The sequence below is a fragment of the Macaca fascicularis genome, chromosome 4, assembly GCF_037993035.2.
Source record: "Macaca fascicularis isolate 582-1 chromosome 4, T2T-MFA8v1.1".
In the NCBI taxonomy this organism is placed as follows: domain Eukaryota; kingdom Metazoa; phylum Chordata; class Mammalia; order Primates; family Cercopithecidae; genus Macaca; species Macaca fascicularis.
In genome coordinates, this window is record NC_088378.1 from 105081775 (window position 1) to 105093087 (window position 11313).

Genomic DNA, 11313 nt, shown 5'->3' on the forward strand with positions numbered 1-11313 from the left:
AACTCAGGCCAAGCGGCCCAAGATGCAGATAATGCAATTAACTTAGAAGTATATAATCATCAAATAACTTCATATTGTCCCATTTCTTTATCATTTTCACATTTTCATTACAGTTACTTCTGTTAATAGGCTTTGATAAGAAAGAACCAGATGGAATTGAGATTTTTATCTTGCTTTGGCCTGCATTTCATGGCACCTTTGTGTTTCCTTTGTTAGATGTGTTACAATAGATAATGCTTTTTCCAACATCCTGAAATTTCTTCTCTGAAGACAAGACCACCTGGAGAACATTCTGCTTTTTCATTTCATGAGTTCTGATAAGAATGAACTTTGATGGCAGTCTCTCTATTTAGGTGAATGGTTTGTGTGACCCATTGCTCTTCTTGCTTTGATCTGTAGATGTTCATCCTGAGTAGCACACTTGGAATAGAGAATCTTGTGTGCCTGAGAGATTCTGAAACTTTTACCAGGTTAATGATAGTTCATGCAGAGAAGTAGAAGTCACAAATATTGTATGGATTTTTAAAAGTTCCCCACTTGTCTTTCTAACAGAAGCCCACCTGTTCGTCGTAGAGTATGAGATGGGAGCCTGAATTGCAATGGAGCTAGAGAAGGTAGTGCATTACAGTTAGGGATTTAGCTCATTTAGGTTTAGGTCCTAGGCTTGTGCCTGCTAGTGGTCATCCTGAAGCCATTAGGTTTCATCAGTTTCTGTGAGACACAGTATCTTCTGCAACCCTGGGTTCTCAGAGTGGACACAATTTTAAAAGTGTAACTTTTCTCTTAGGCTTCCATTTTTCTATTTTCCTCATAAGAGTATTTCTCTGCTTATTAGATTATAACTCTTGTTTTCCCACCTTCCAAAGGGTGGGTTTTCACCACAAGAAATGATATTTTAGCCTCTTTTTTCTTACTGGTCAACCCTCTGCCTTGATGATCTTAACTAATTTCACGCCTCCCAACATATCTCCTCTGTGAGAATGACTCCCAACTCCCATTTCTAGTCCTGATCCTTTTCCTAATCTCCAAATTTAGTTTGGGCTGCCTATGCAGCTTGACATAGCGCTCAACTCAACATTTCCAAAACTTATTTTCTATTCCCATACTCTCAATTCTCAGAAAATAAAAATCAAAGAATTTGTGTTTCTCCTTCAAGAATAAAATAGGCCAGACGAAATGGCTCATGCCTGTAATCCCAACTTTTTAGGAGGCCAAGGCGGGCAGATCACTTGATCCCAGTTCAAGTCCAGCCAGGGCGACATGGCAAAACGCAGTCTCTACAAAATTTTTTTTTAAAAAATTAGCTGGTTGTGGTAACATGCTCCTGTAGTCCCAGCTACTTAGGAGGCTGAGGCAGGAGGACTACTTCAGCCCAGGAGGTCTAGGGTGCAGTAAGCCATGACTGTGCCACTGCACTCCAGCCCGGGTGACAGAGTGAGACCCTATCTCAAAATTAATTAATTAATTAATTAATTAATGGCTTTTGTAACTAGTACCACTAATACTATATTCCCACTCATCAAACATGAAAGTTCAGGTTTTTTATTTTTTAAAAAACTCCATTGTCATAGATTATATCACCTACTGTAATATATTTTACTTGTAATATTTTTTACTCTGCCTCCTGTTGTTCGTTTTAAAACTACTCCCTCTTTCAGGCCCATTTTGCTTTTTACTATTATGATAGTTTTCCAGTGGATTCCCTACCTCCAAAGCATGTTATATACTGTTGTGACACTTATTCTTAAAATGTAGGAGTAATTATGTCACCTTCCTGCTTATAATCCTAAAAGACTCCCTATGATTTACCAAATTAAAAAGAAAATCCTTGTCTGACATCTTGTCAGCAGCTGTATCCAACTTTTTGTCTTTATTTTTCGTCATTTATAACAGAGATGAGGACAGCTTTTGCATCACTCGTGCCCAAATCCCTGGGTGCCTGTCAAGATGTATATTTCTAAGATACATGTTTCACCTACTGAAGCAGAATCTCTAGATGTGGAGGCTTAGAATTTTCAGTTTCAAAAACCTTCTTATACACTTTAAAGTTGTAGAACCATTATCCAAAATTCAGTCAAAGTTGTCAATTTGCTGATTGTCAAATATGGCCTATGCCTTCTGGCCTCTTTCTCTTTATTCATGCTCCTCCCTCTTTCTGGAATCCCCTTTACCTTCTGATCTCTACTTATTTAAACCCTATGCATTCTTCAGGAATTACCCATACCACATGCCAGCCCCATTGTAAGTGTTCCTACTAAATAAATGACTTTTTTTCCTGGCAAGTTCCTCAACTTCTCTAGGTCAGAATTTCTTCAAAGTCAAAAACACTGTTTTAAACTAAATGATCTCCAAAGTAATGTTTTTCCAAATTGTGATTCTTGTTTTTACGTCTGTTTTGGTACTTGGCACGATCTGTCTAATGTTATGTATTTGTATACTTGTCTTTTGATCTTTGTATTATAAGGACCTTAAGAATACAAAGTATGTCTGTTGCTATCTGTACTCTGCAGTGCTTTGCAACATGTGTGTCATGTAAGTGGCTTAAAGGAGGTAGACAGATATTTACATTTTTGCTACGCTTTTGCATCCTGGATTTTCCTGCCTTGACCATAATAATTTGGGCATATGTGCTTGATTTAAATGGAAAATTAATCTGATGGTCCTTTTAAAAAATTAAATGATTTAGAATTAATTAAATAGTACAGTGTTAATGTCATTTACTATGGTATTAACATAAAGGAATGTGCAACGTGAGACATGGACATCAAAATTCCATTATAAGAAGTAACATTTTTAGTTCTCTTCAGAAGCATTTTGATAGTTCAGGGCATTTATGATACTAGTGGCTTCTTAACATGCATAGTAGGTCAACTGTAATTCAATATTATCAAAGAAAAAGATCTATTTGAAAGAAGTCAACACCTAGAAGTTAGTTACATTGATTTCTGTAATGCAAAAATGACTATTTATATTTAAGTACTTTGAGAAATGTGTCTGAAATTTAGCCTGCAATATTAGCAGGCTATTTTACTATTTTACTTTTCCAGATTTTACTATTTCTGGATACATACTGATATATTCTCTGATAATGAGAACAAATTTCCACTAACGTATTCAAGAATAATAAGAATAAGAATAATTAGACAAATAAACTATAGCAAGAAGAACTATAATTAGACACATAATAATTAGACAAATAAACTATAGCAAGAATAATAAGAATAATTAGACAAACTATAGCAAGAAGAATGATGGTTAGCTATCAGGAGGAACTTGATATCACTATGAAGTCTATAAAGTCATAAAAATAACATTAGAAATAAAAATATTAGAAATAATATTAGAAAATGTAAGTATATAGTCTCTTTATGGAAGATGAAAAAATATCTTTCCAATCTGCATTATACAAATGGGTCAAAAGCACATACCACTTATGTCGTGTGAACAGATATAAAATAGGGCTTACTAGGGGAAAACATAAAAAGAAATAGTAAAGGGTACACAAATAACTCAAATCTCATTGCTTAGGTCAAACATAGTTTGCATACGCTATGTCTGACAGTCCAGATAAGACTCTCCTCCTCAATGTTCTGTAGATGTATAGGATGGAGAATCAGGAAACATCTATATGACCATGTAATGGTGGAAGCTCGCGTTTGAGCAAATGGCATTGTTAGAAAGGGGTAACTTCTGGAACCCAGTGTGTAGTAACCGCCAGTTCTTCAGCTGCACTCACTCTGACTTGTAAAATCTGCTCACTCCCTAGCTGAATGCCCTGAACACAGTCAAAAAAGCATTGCAAAGACTTTGAGAACAAAATTGTGAGATAACCCACTGTAAAAGACCTACACGAACTTCTGAGTGGCTCAGCCAAGGGGCAGACACAAAAAGCACAGCAAAACTTTGCTACTAACCCAACATTGCATGCAAGAGATGAGCCAGAACTTTGCCTGTGCGAACAAAGAAAAAAGAAATCAACACTCTCCGGAGGATTTTAACAAGATCCAGAGTTGCACAACATAATGTCTGAAATGTCCAGGATATGATGCAAAATGACTTAGCCTACAAAAAATACAAAGAATTTTCAAGAGAAAAAGTAACCAACAAAGGGAAACTCCAAGATGATCCAGATGTTGGAATTATCAGGTAAAACTTTACGCTGACAATTTTAACTATCCTCCTGAGGTAAAGATGAACATTCTTGAGATGAATGAAAAGTTAGAAGGTATATTCTGCATTTATTGGTTGTCATATTCTGTCATGTTTCATATATGTCCTTTAGGCATTGACTGCATTCTTTAAACCTTCTGTATTATTATTTTTATTTTTACCTGCATATTATAGCAATTTGAGAGAGACTCTATAATTGTAGATATTGTTTATATCTTTGTGGCTCTGCCAGTTTTTGATTTATAAATTTTGAACTATTATTAAATACATACAAATTTGATATTTGATATTTAAAAATTGAACATTCATCATTATGAAGTTACACTCTATTCTTAGTAAAAATTTTAGACTCAAAGCCTATATTTTATATTAATATATATTAATCATATTAAATATACATATGTAATATATATTATGCATGTTAAACATATAATTCACTCTCTTTCTTACATTTTAATTTTTATTTATTACCAGGAAAGGGTTGAGGCCCAGATAATTTACTCTCTTTCATTTAGAATTACTTGTTATAGTTTTTTTCTTCATTTTTACTTTAAATCTATTTCTATCTTTAGTTTTTTGATGTATCTGTTGTGATTAGAATTTTAAAAATCTAGTCTGACAAATATTAGTGAAAGCTTTTATTCTTTACAAACAATACTAAGACCGTATAACACTTCCATTACATTAACCTGATATTTCATCCAGCATAACTGATGAAGTCATTTTTGAGTTTACCTAGTCCTTGTATTGCTTCAACATTGTATTTTTTTTTAAATTTACAATTGTGAAATATGTAAAACATAGATATGTGCATGTCATGCATAAGTACAGTCTGAAGAATAATACTAAAATGAACACTTAAACATCACTGAGTGATATGGTTTGGCTGTGTCCCCATCCAAATCTCATCTTGAATTGTAGTTCCCATAATACCCAGGTGTCATGGGAGGGACTAGGTCACAGATAATTGAATCATGGGGCAGTCACACTTATGCTGTTCTCGTGATAGTGAGTGAGTTCTCACGAGATCTGATGGTTTTATGAGGGGCTTTTCTCCCTTTGCTCAGCACTTCTCTCTCCTGCCACCTTGTGAAGGAGAACATGTTTGCTTCCCCTTTCAGAGACTAAACTGTGAGTCAATTAAACCTCTTTTCTTTATAAATTTCCCCATCTTTGGTATGTCTTTATTAGCAGCATAAGAATGGACTAATACACTGAGCCTAGAAAAATGAAGCTTTAAAAGTCTGTTAAAGCTTCCTGTAAGCCACTCCCACCTCCCCATATCAGCTTCATTTTTCCACAACAGAAGAAACCACTATTTTTATCTTTATCGTGCCTTTGCTTTGGTAGCTTCACTACATATGTATCTCTAAACAATATATTACATAATTTTGCCCATTTAAAAATATTACATTATTAAAACGATACTACATATATTCTTTGGTAACCTGCTTTTTTGCTCAACAATAATTTCTGAAATCTTTTCATAGTGATATGCACAGTTGTTCATTTTTATCACTATGTGTATTACTTTCTTATATGGGCACTCTATAATTTATCTATGTAATGGGAAAAGCATTTGATGGACATTTGGGTAGTTTCCATCATTTTTGTTACCATTTTTAAAAAGCTGCTGAAACATTCATGGGCATGCCTTTGGGTGAACATGTGTGGAAATTTCCCTCAGGTGTAATTCTAAAAGTTAAAATGCTAGGTAGTATGGTGTATGTCCATGTTCAACTTTATATCATAACAGTGCCCTGTTATTTTTGAGACACTGTCAGAGCAGTTTTCATTACTCTACACCCTTGTCACCACTTCAAGTATTTGTCAACTTTGAAGTGTTTTTCTATCATGTTGGTGTGAAGAGTTCTTCATTTGTTGGTTTAATTTGTATTTCCCTGATTACTGAAGTGTTTGAACATCTTTTATATATTATTGGCCATATATCCTATGTGAGTCCATACAATATTAGGGTAAAAAAAGGCAAAATTAATCTATAGTGATAGAAGTTATAATAATAATTAACAAGTAATGAGGAGATGGGCAGTTACCAATTTGTAGAGGTCATAAGGAAGCTTTTTGGGGTGCCATATATGTTCCATAGCTCTATCTGGGTGTGGTTACACAGAGTATGTATAAGTAGAAATTCATCAAGATATAAACTTAAAATTTGTGTACTGTGCTGTACATGCTATATAGCAATAAAAAAAATGCTCTCAACTGAAAAGGAAAAGGTAAATAATATCACAGCATTTCTAAAACAATAATAATAACACCATATAATGGAATCTTGGTGGTGCAATTGAATTAGCAATTTGAGGCAAAAATCATAATCTTAAAACTATGCCAACAAAAATGGTAATAAAGATAAAAGCAAAAATTAATGAAATGAAAAAATGATAAAACTAATAAAGAGTAAAAATATTGGGTCTTTAAAAACTCAAGAAAATAGGAAAATATCAAGAACACAAAATAAAAATAATTAGGAGAAAATAACCATTGAATAAAGGACTTTTAAAAGTTAATGAGACTGGTCACTTCCAAGATGGCCGAATACAAACAGTGTTGGTTTGCAGCTCCCAGCAAAACCAACACAGAAGATGGGTGATTTCTGCATTTCCAAATGAGGTACCTGGTTCATCTCACTGGGACTGGTTGGACAGCAGGCGCGGCCCACAGAGGGTGAGCCAAAGCAGGACAGGGCGTCACCTCACCTAGGAAGTGCAAGGGGTCAGGGAATCTACCTTTCCTAGCCAAGGGAAGCCGTGACAGACTGTACCTGGAAAAACAGTATACTTCTGCTCCAATAATGTGCTTTTCAATAGTCTTAGCAACCAGCAGACCAGGAGATTCCCTCCTGTGCCTGGCTCAGCAGGTCCCATGCCCACAGAGCCTTGCTAACTGCTAGCGCAGCAGTCTGAGATCGACCTCCGAGGCTGCAGCCTGGCAGGGAGAGGGATGTCTGCCATTGCTGAGGCTTCAGTAGGTAAACAAAGTGGCTGGGAAGCTCGAACTGGGCAAAGCTCACCACAGCTCAGCAAGGCCTACTGCCTCTATAGACTCCACCTCTGTGGGCAGGGCATAGCTGAATAAAAGGCAGCAGACAACTTCTGCAGACTTAAACATCTCTGTCTGACAGCTCTGAAGAGAGCAGTGGTTCTCCCAGCATGGCGTTCAATCTCTGAGAATGGACACTCTGCCTCCTCACGTGGGTCCCTGAGCCTTGAGCCCTGTATAGCCTGACTGGGAGACACCTCTCAGTAGGGGCCGACAGACACCTCATATAGGTGGGTGCCCCTCTGGGACAAAGCTTCCAGAGGAAGGATCAGGCAGCAATATTTGCTGTTTTGCAATATGTGCTGTTCTGCAGCCACTGCTGGTGATATCCAGGCAAACAGGGTCTGGAGTGGACCTCCAGCAAACTCCAACAGACCTGCAGTGGAGGGGCCTGTTAGAAGGAAAACTAACAAACAAAAAGGAATAGCATCAACATCAACAAATAGGACATCCACACCAAAACCCCATCGGTAGGTCACCAACATCAAAGACCAAAGGTAGATAAAACCACAAAGATGGGGAGAAGCCAGAGCAAAAAAGCTGAAAATTCCAAAAAACAGAATGCCTCTTCTCCTCCAAAGGACTGCAACTCCTCACTGCAAAATGGAAACAAAACTGGATGGAGAATGACTTTGACAAGTTGACAGAAGTAGGCTTCAGAAGGTCAGTAATAATAAACTTCTCTGAGCTAAAGGGAATAAGGGGAATAACCCATCACAAGGAAGATAAAAACCTTGAAAAAAGGTTAGATGAATGGCTAACTAGAATAAACAGTGTAGAGAAGACCTTAAGTGACCTGATGAAACTGAAAACCACAGCACGAGAACTTCTTGACACATGCACAAGCTTCAACAGCCGATTTGATCAAGTGGAAGAAAGCATATCAATGATTGAAGATCAAATAAGTGAAATAAAGCGAGAAGACAAGATTAGAGAAAAAAGAGTAAAAAGAAGTGAACAAAGCATCTAAGAAATATGGGACTATGCAAAAAACCTAGACCTATGTTTGATTGGTGTACTGAAAGTGATGGGGAGAATGGAACCAAGTTAGAAAACACTCTTCAGGATATTATGCAGGAGAACTTCCCCTACTTAGCAAGGCAGGCCAACATTCAAATTCAGGAAATACAGAGAATACCACAAAGATACTCCTCAAGAAGAGCAACCCAAGACACATAATTGTCAGATTCACCAAGGTTGAGATGAAGGAAAAAATGTTAAGGCAGTCAGAGAGAAAGGTCAGGTTACCCACAAAGGAAAACCCATCAGACTAACAGCAGATCTCTCAGCAGAAATCCTACAAGCCATAAGAAAGTGGGGGCCAATATTCAACATTCTTAAGGAAAAGGATTTTCATCCCAGAATTTCATATCCAGCCAAACTAATCTTCATAATTGAAGGAGAAATAAAATCCTTTACAGACAAGCAAATGCTGAGAAATTTTATCACCACCAAGCCTGCCTTACAAGAGCTCCTGAAGGAAGCACTAAACTTGGAAAGGAACAACCAGTACCGCCATTGCAAAAACATGCCAAATTATAAAGACCATTGATGCTATGAAGAAACTGCATCAACTAATGGGCAACATAAGCAGCTAACATCATAATGACAGGATCAAATTCACACATAACAATATTAACCTTAAATGTTAATGGACTAAATGCCCCAATTAAAAGACAGACTGGCAAATTGGATAAAGAGTCAAGACCAATCAGTGTGCTGTATTCAGGAGACCGTCTCACATGCAGAGACACACATAGGCTCAAAATAAAGGGATGGAGGAAGATCTACCAAGCAAATGAAAAGCAAAAAAAGAGCAGGTGTTGCAATCCTAGTCGCCGATAAAACAGACTTTAAACCAACGAAGATCAAAAGAGACAAAGAAGGTCTTACATAATGGTAAAGGGATCAATTCAACAAGAAGAGCTAACTATCCTAAATATACATGCACCCAATACAGGAGCACCCAGATTCATAAAGCAAGTCCTTAGAGACTTACAAAGAGACTTAGACTCCCACACAATAATAATGGGAGACTTTAACACCCCACTGTCAATATTAGACAGATCAATGAGACAGAAGTTTAACAAGGATATCCAAGAATTGAACTCAGCTCTGCACCAAGCAGACCTAATAGACATCTACAGAACTCTCCACCCCAAATCAACAGAATACGCATTCTTCTCAGCACCACATTGCACTTATTCTAAAATTGACTATGTAATTGGAAGTAAAACACTCCTCAGCAAATGTAAAAGAACAGAAATTGCAACAAACTGTCTCTCAGACCACAGTGCAATCAAACTAGAACTCAGGATTAAGAAACTCACTCAAAACTGCACAACTACATGGAAACTGAACAACCTGCTCCTGAATGACTACTGGATAAATAATTAAATGAAGGCAGAAATAAAGATGTTCTTTGAAACCAATGAGAACAAAGACACAACATACCAGAATCTCTGGGACACATTTAAAGCAGTATGTAGAGGGAAATTTATAGCACTCAATGCCCACAAGAGAAAGCAGGAAAGATCTAAAATTGACATCCTAACATCACAATTAAAAGAACTAGAGAAGCAAGAGCAAACAAATTCAAAAGGTAGCAGAAAGCAAGAAATAACTAAGATCAGAGCAGAACCAAAGGAGATAGAGACACAAAAAGCCCTTGAAAAAAGCAATGAATCGAGGAGCTGGATTCTTTTTTGAAAAGATCAACAAAATAGATAGACCACTAGGAAGACTAATAAAGAAGAAAAGAGAGAAGAAACAAATAGATGCAATAAAAAAATGATAAAGGGGATATCACCACCAATCCCCCAGAAATACAAACTACCATCAGAGAATAAATGCCCCTACGCAAATAAACTAGAAAATCTAGAATAAATGGATAAATTCCTGGACACATACACCATCCCAAGACTAAACCAGGAAGAAGTTGAGTATGTGAACAGACCAATAACAGACCCTGAAATTGAGGCAGCAATTAATAGCCTACCAACAAAAAAAGTCCTGGACCAGACAGATTCACAGCCGAATTCTACCAGAGGTACAAGGAGGAGCTGGTACCATTCCTTCTGGAACTATTCCAATCAATAGAAAAAGAGGGAATCCTCCCTAACTCATTTTATGAGGCCAGCATCATCCTGATACCAAAGCAGAGACACAACAACAACAAAAAAAGAATTTTAGACCAATATCCCTGATGAACATCAACGCGAAAATCCTCAATAAAATATTGGCAAACCGAATTCAGCAGTACATCAAAAAGCTTATCCACCACAATCAAGTTGGCTTCATCCCTGGGATGCAAGGCTGAAATATATGCAACATACGCAAATCAATAAACATATCCATCACATAAACAGAACCAATGACAAAAACCACATGATTATCTCAATAGATGCAGAAAAGGCCTTTGACAAAATTCAACAGCCCTTCATGCTAAAAACTGTCAATAAACTAGGTATTGATGGAACATATCTCAAAATAATAAGAGCTATTTATGACAAGCCTACAGCCAATATGATACTGAATGGGCAAAAACTGGAAGCATTCCCTTTGAAAACCAGCACAAGACAAGGATGCCCTCTCTCACCACTCCTGTTCAACATAGTGTTGGAAGTTCTGGCCAGGGCAATCAGGCAAGAGAAAGAAATGAAGGGTATTCAATTAGGAAAAGAGAAAGTCAAATTGTACCTGTTCACAGATGACATGATTGTATATTTAGAAAACCCCATCATCTCAGCCCCAAATCTCCTTAAGCTAACAAGCAACTTCAGCAAAGTCTCAGGATACAAAATCAATGTGCAAAAATCACAAGCTTTCCTATACACGAATAACAGGCAAACAGAGAGCCAAATCATGAGTGAACTCCCATTCACAGTTGCTACAAAGAGAATAAAATACCTAGGAATCCAACTTATAAGGGATGGGAAGGACCTCTTCAAGGAGAACTACAAATCACTGCTCAACGAAATAAAAGACGACACAAACAAATGAAAGAACATTCCATGCTCACGGATAGGAAGAATCAATATTGTGAAAATGGCCATACTGCCCAACGTAATTTATAGATTCAAT

The 11313-nt window shown here is 36.9% G+C and overlaps 1 long non-coding RNA gene across 2 annotated transcripts in view; it reads left to right on the forward strand.

Annotated features, from left to right (window-relative positions):
• The window catches only part of LOC135970596 (uncharacterized), a 40457-nt gene extending 36483 nt beyond the window's left edge, over positions 1 to 3974 (forward strand). For both annotated transcript variants that reach the window (XR_012433676.1, XR_010586359.2), the window contains exon 2: positions 3767 to 3974. This is a non-coding gene — a long non-coding RNA (uncharacterized lncRNA). The remainder of the gene's footprint in view (positions 1 to 3766) is intronic.
• Positions 3975 to 11313: the final 7339 nt, after the last annotated feature.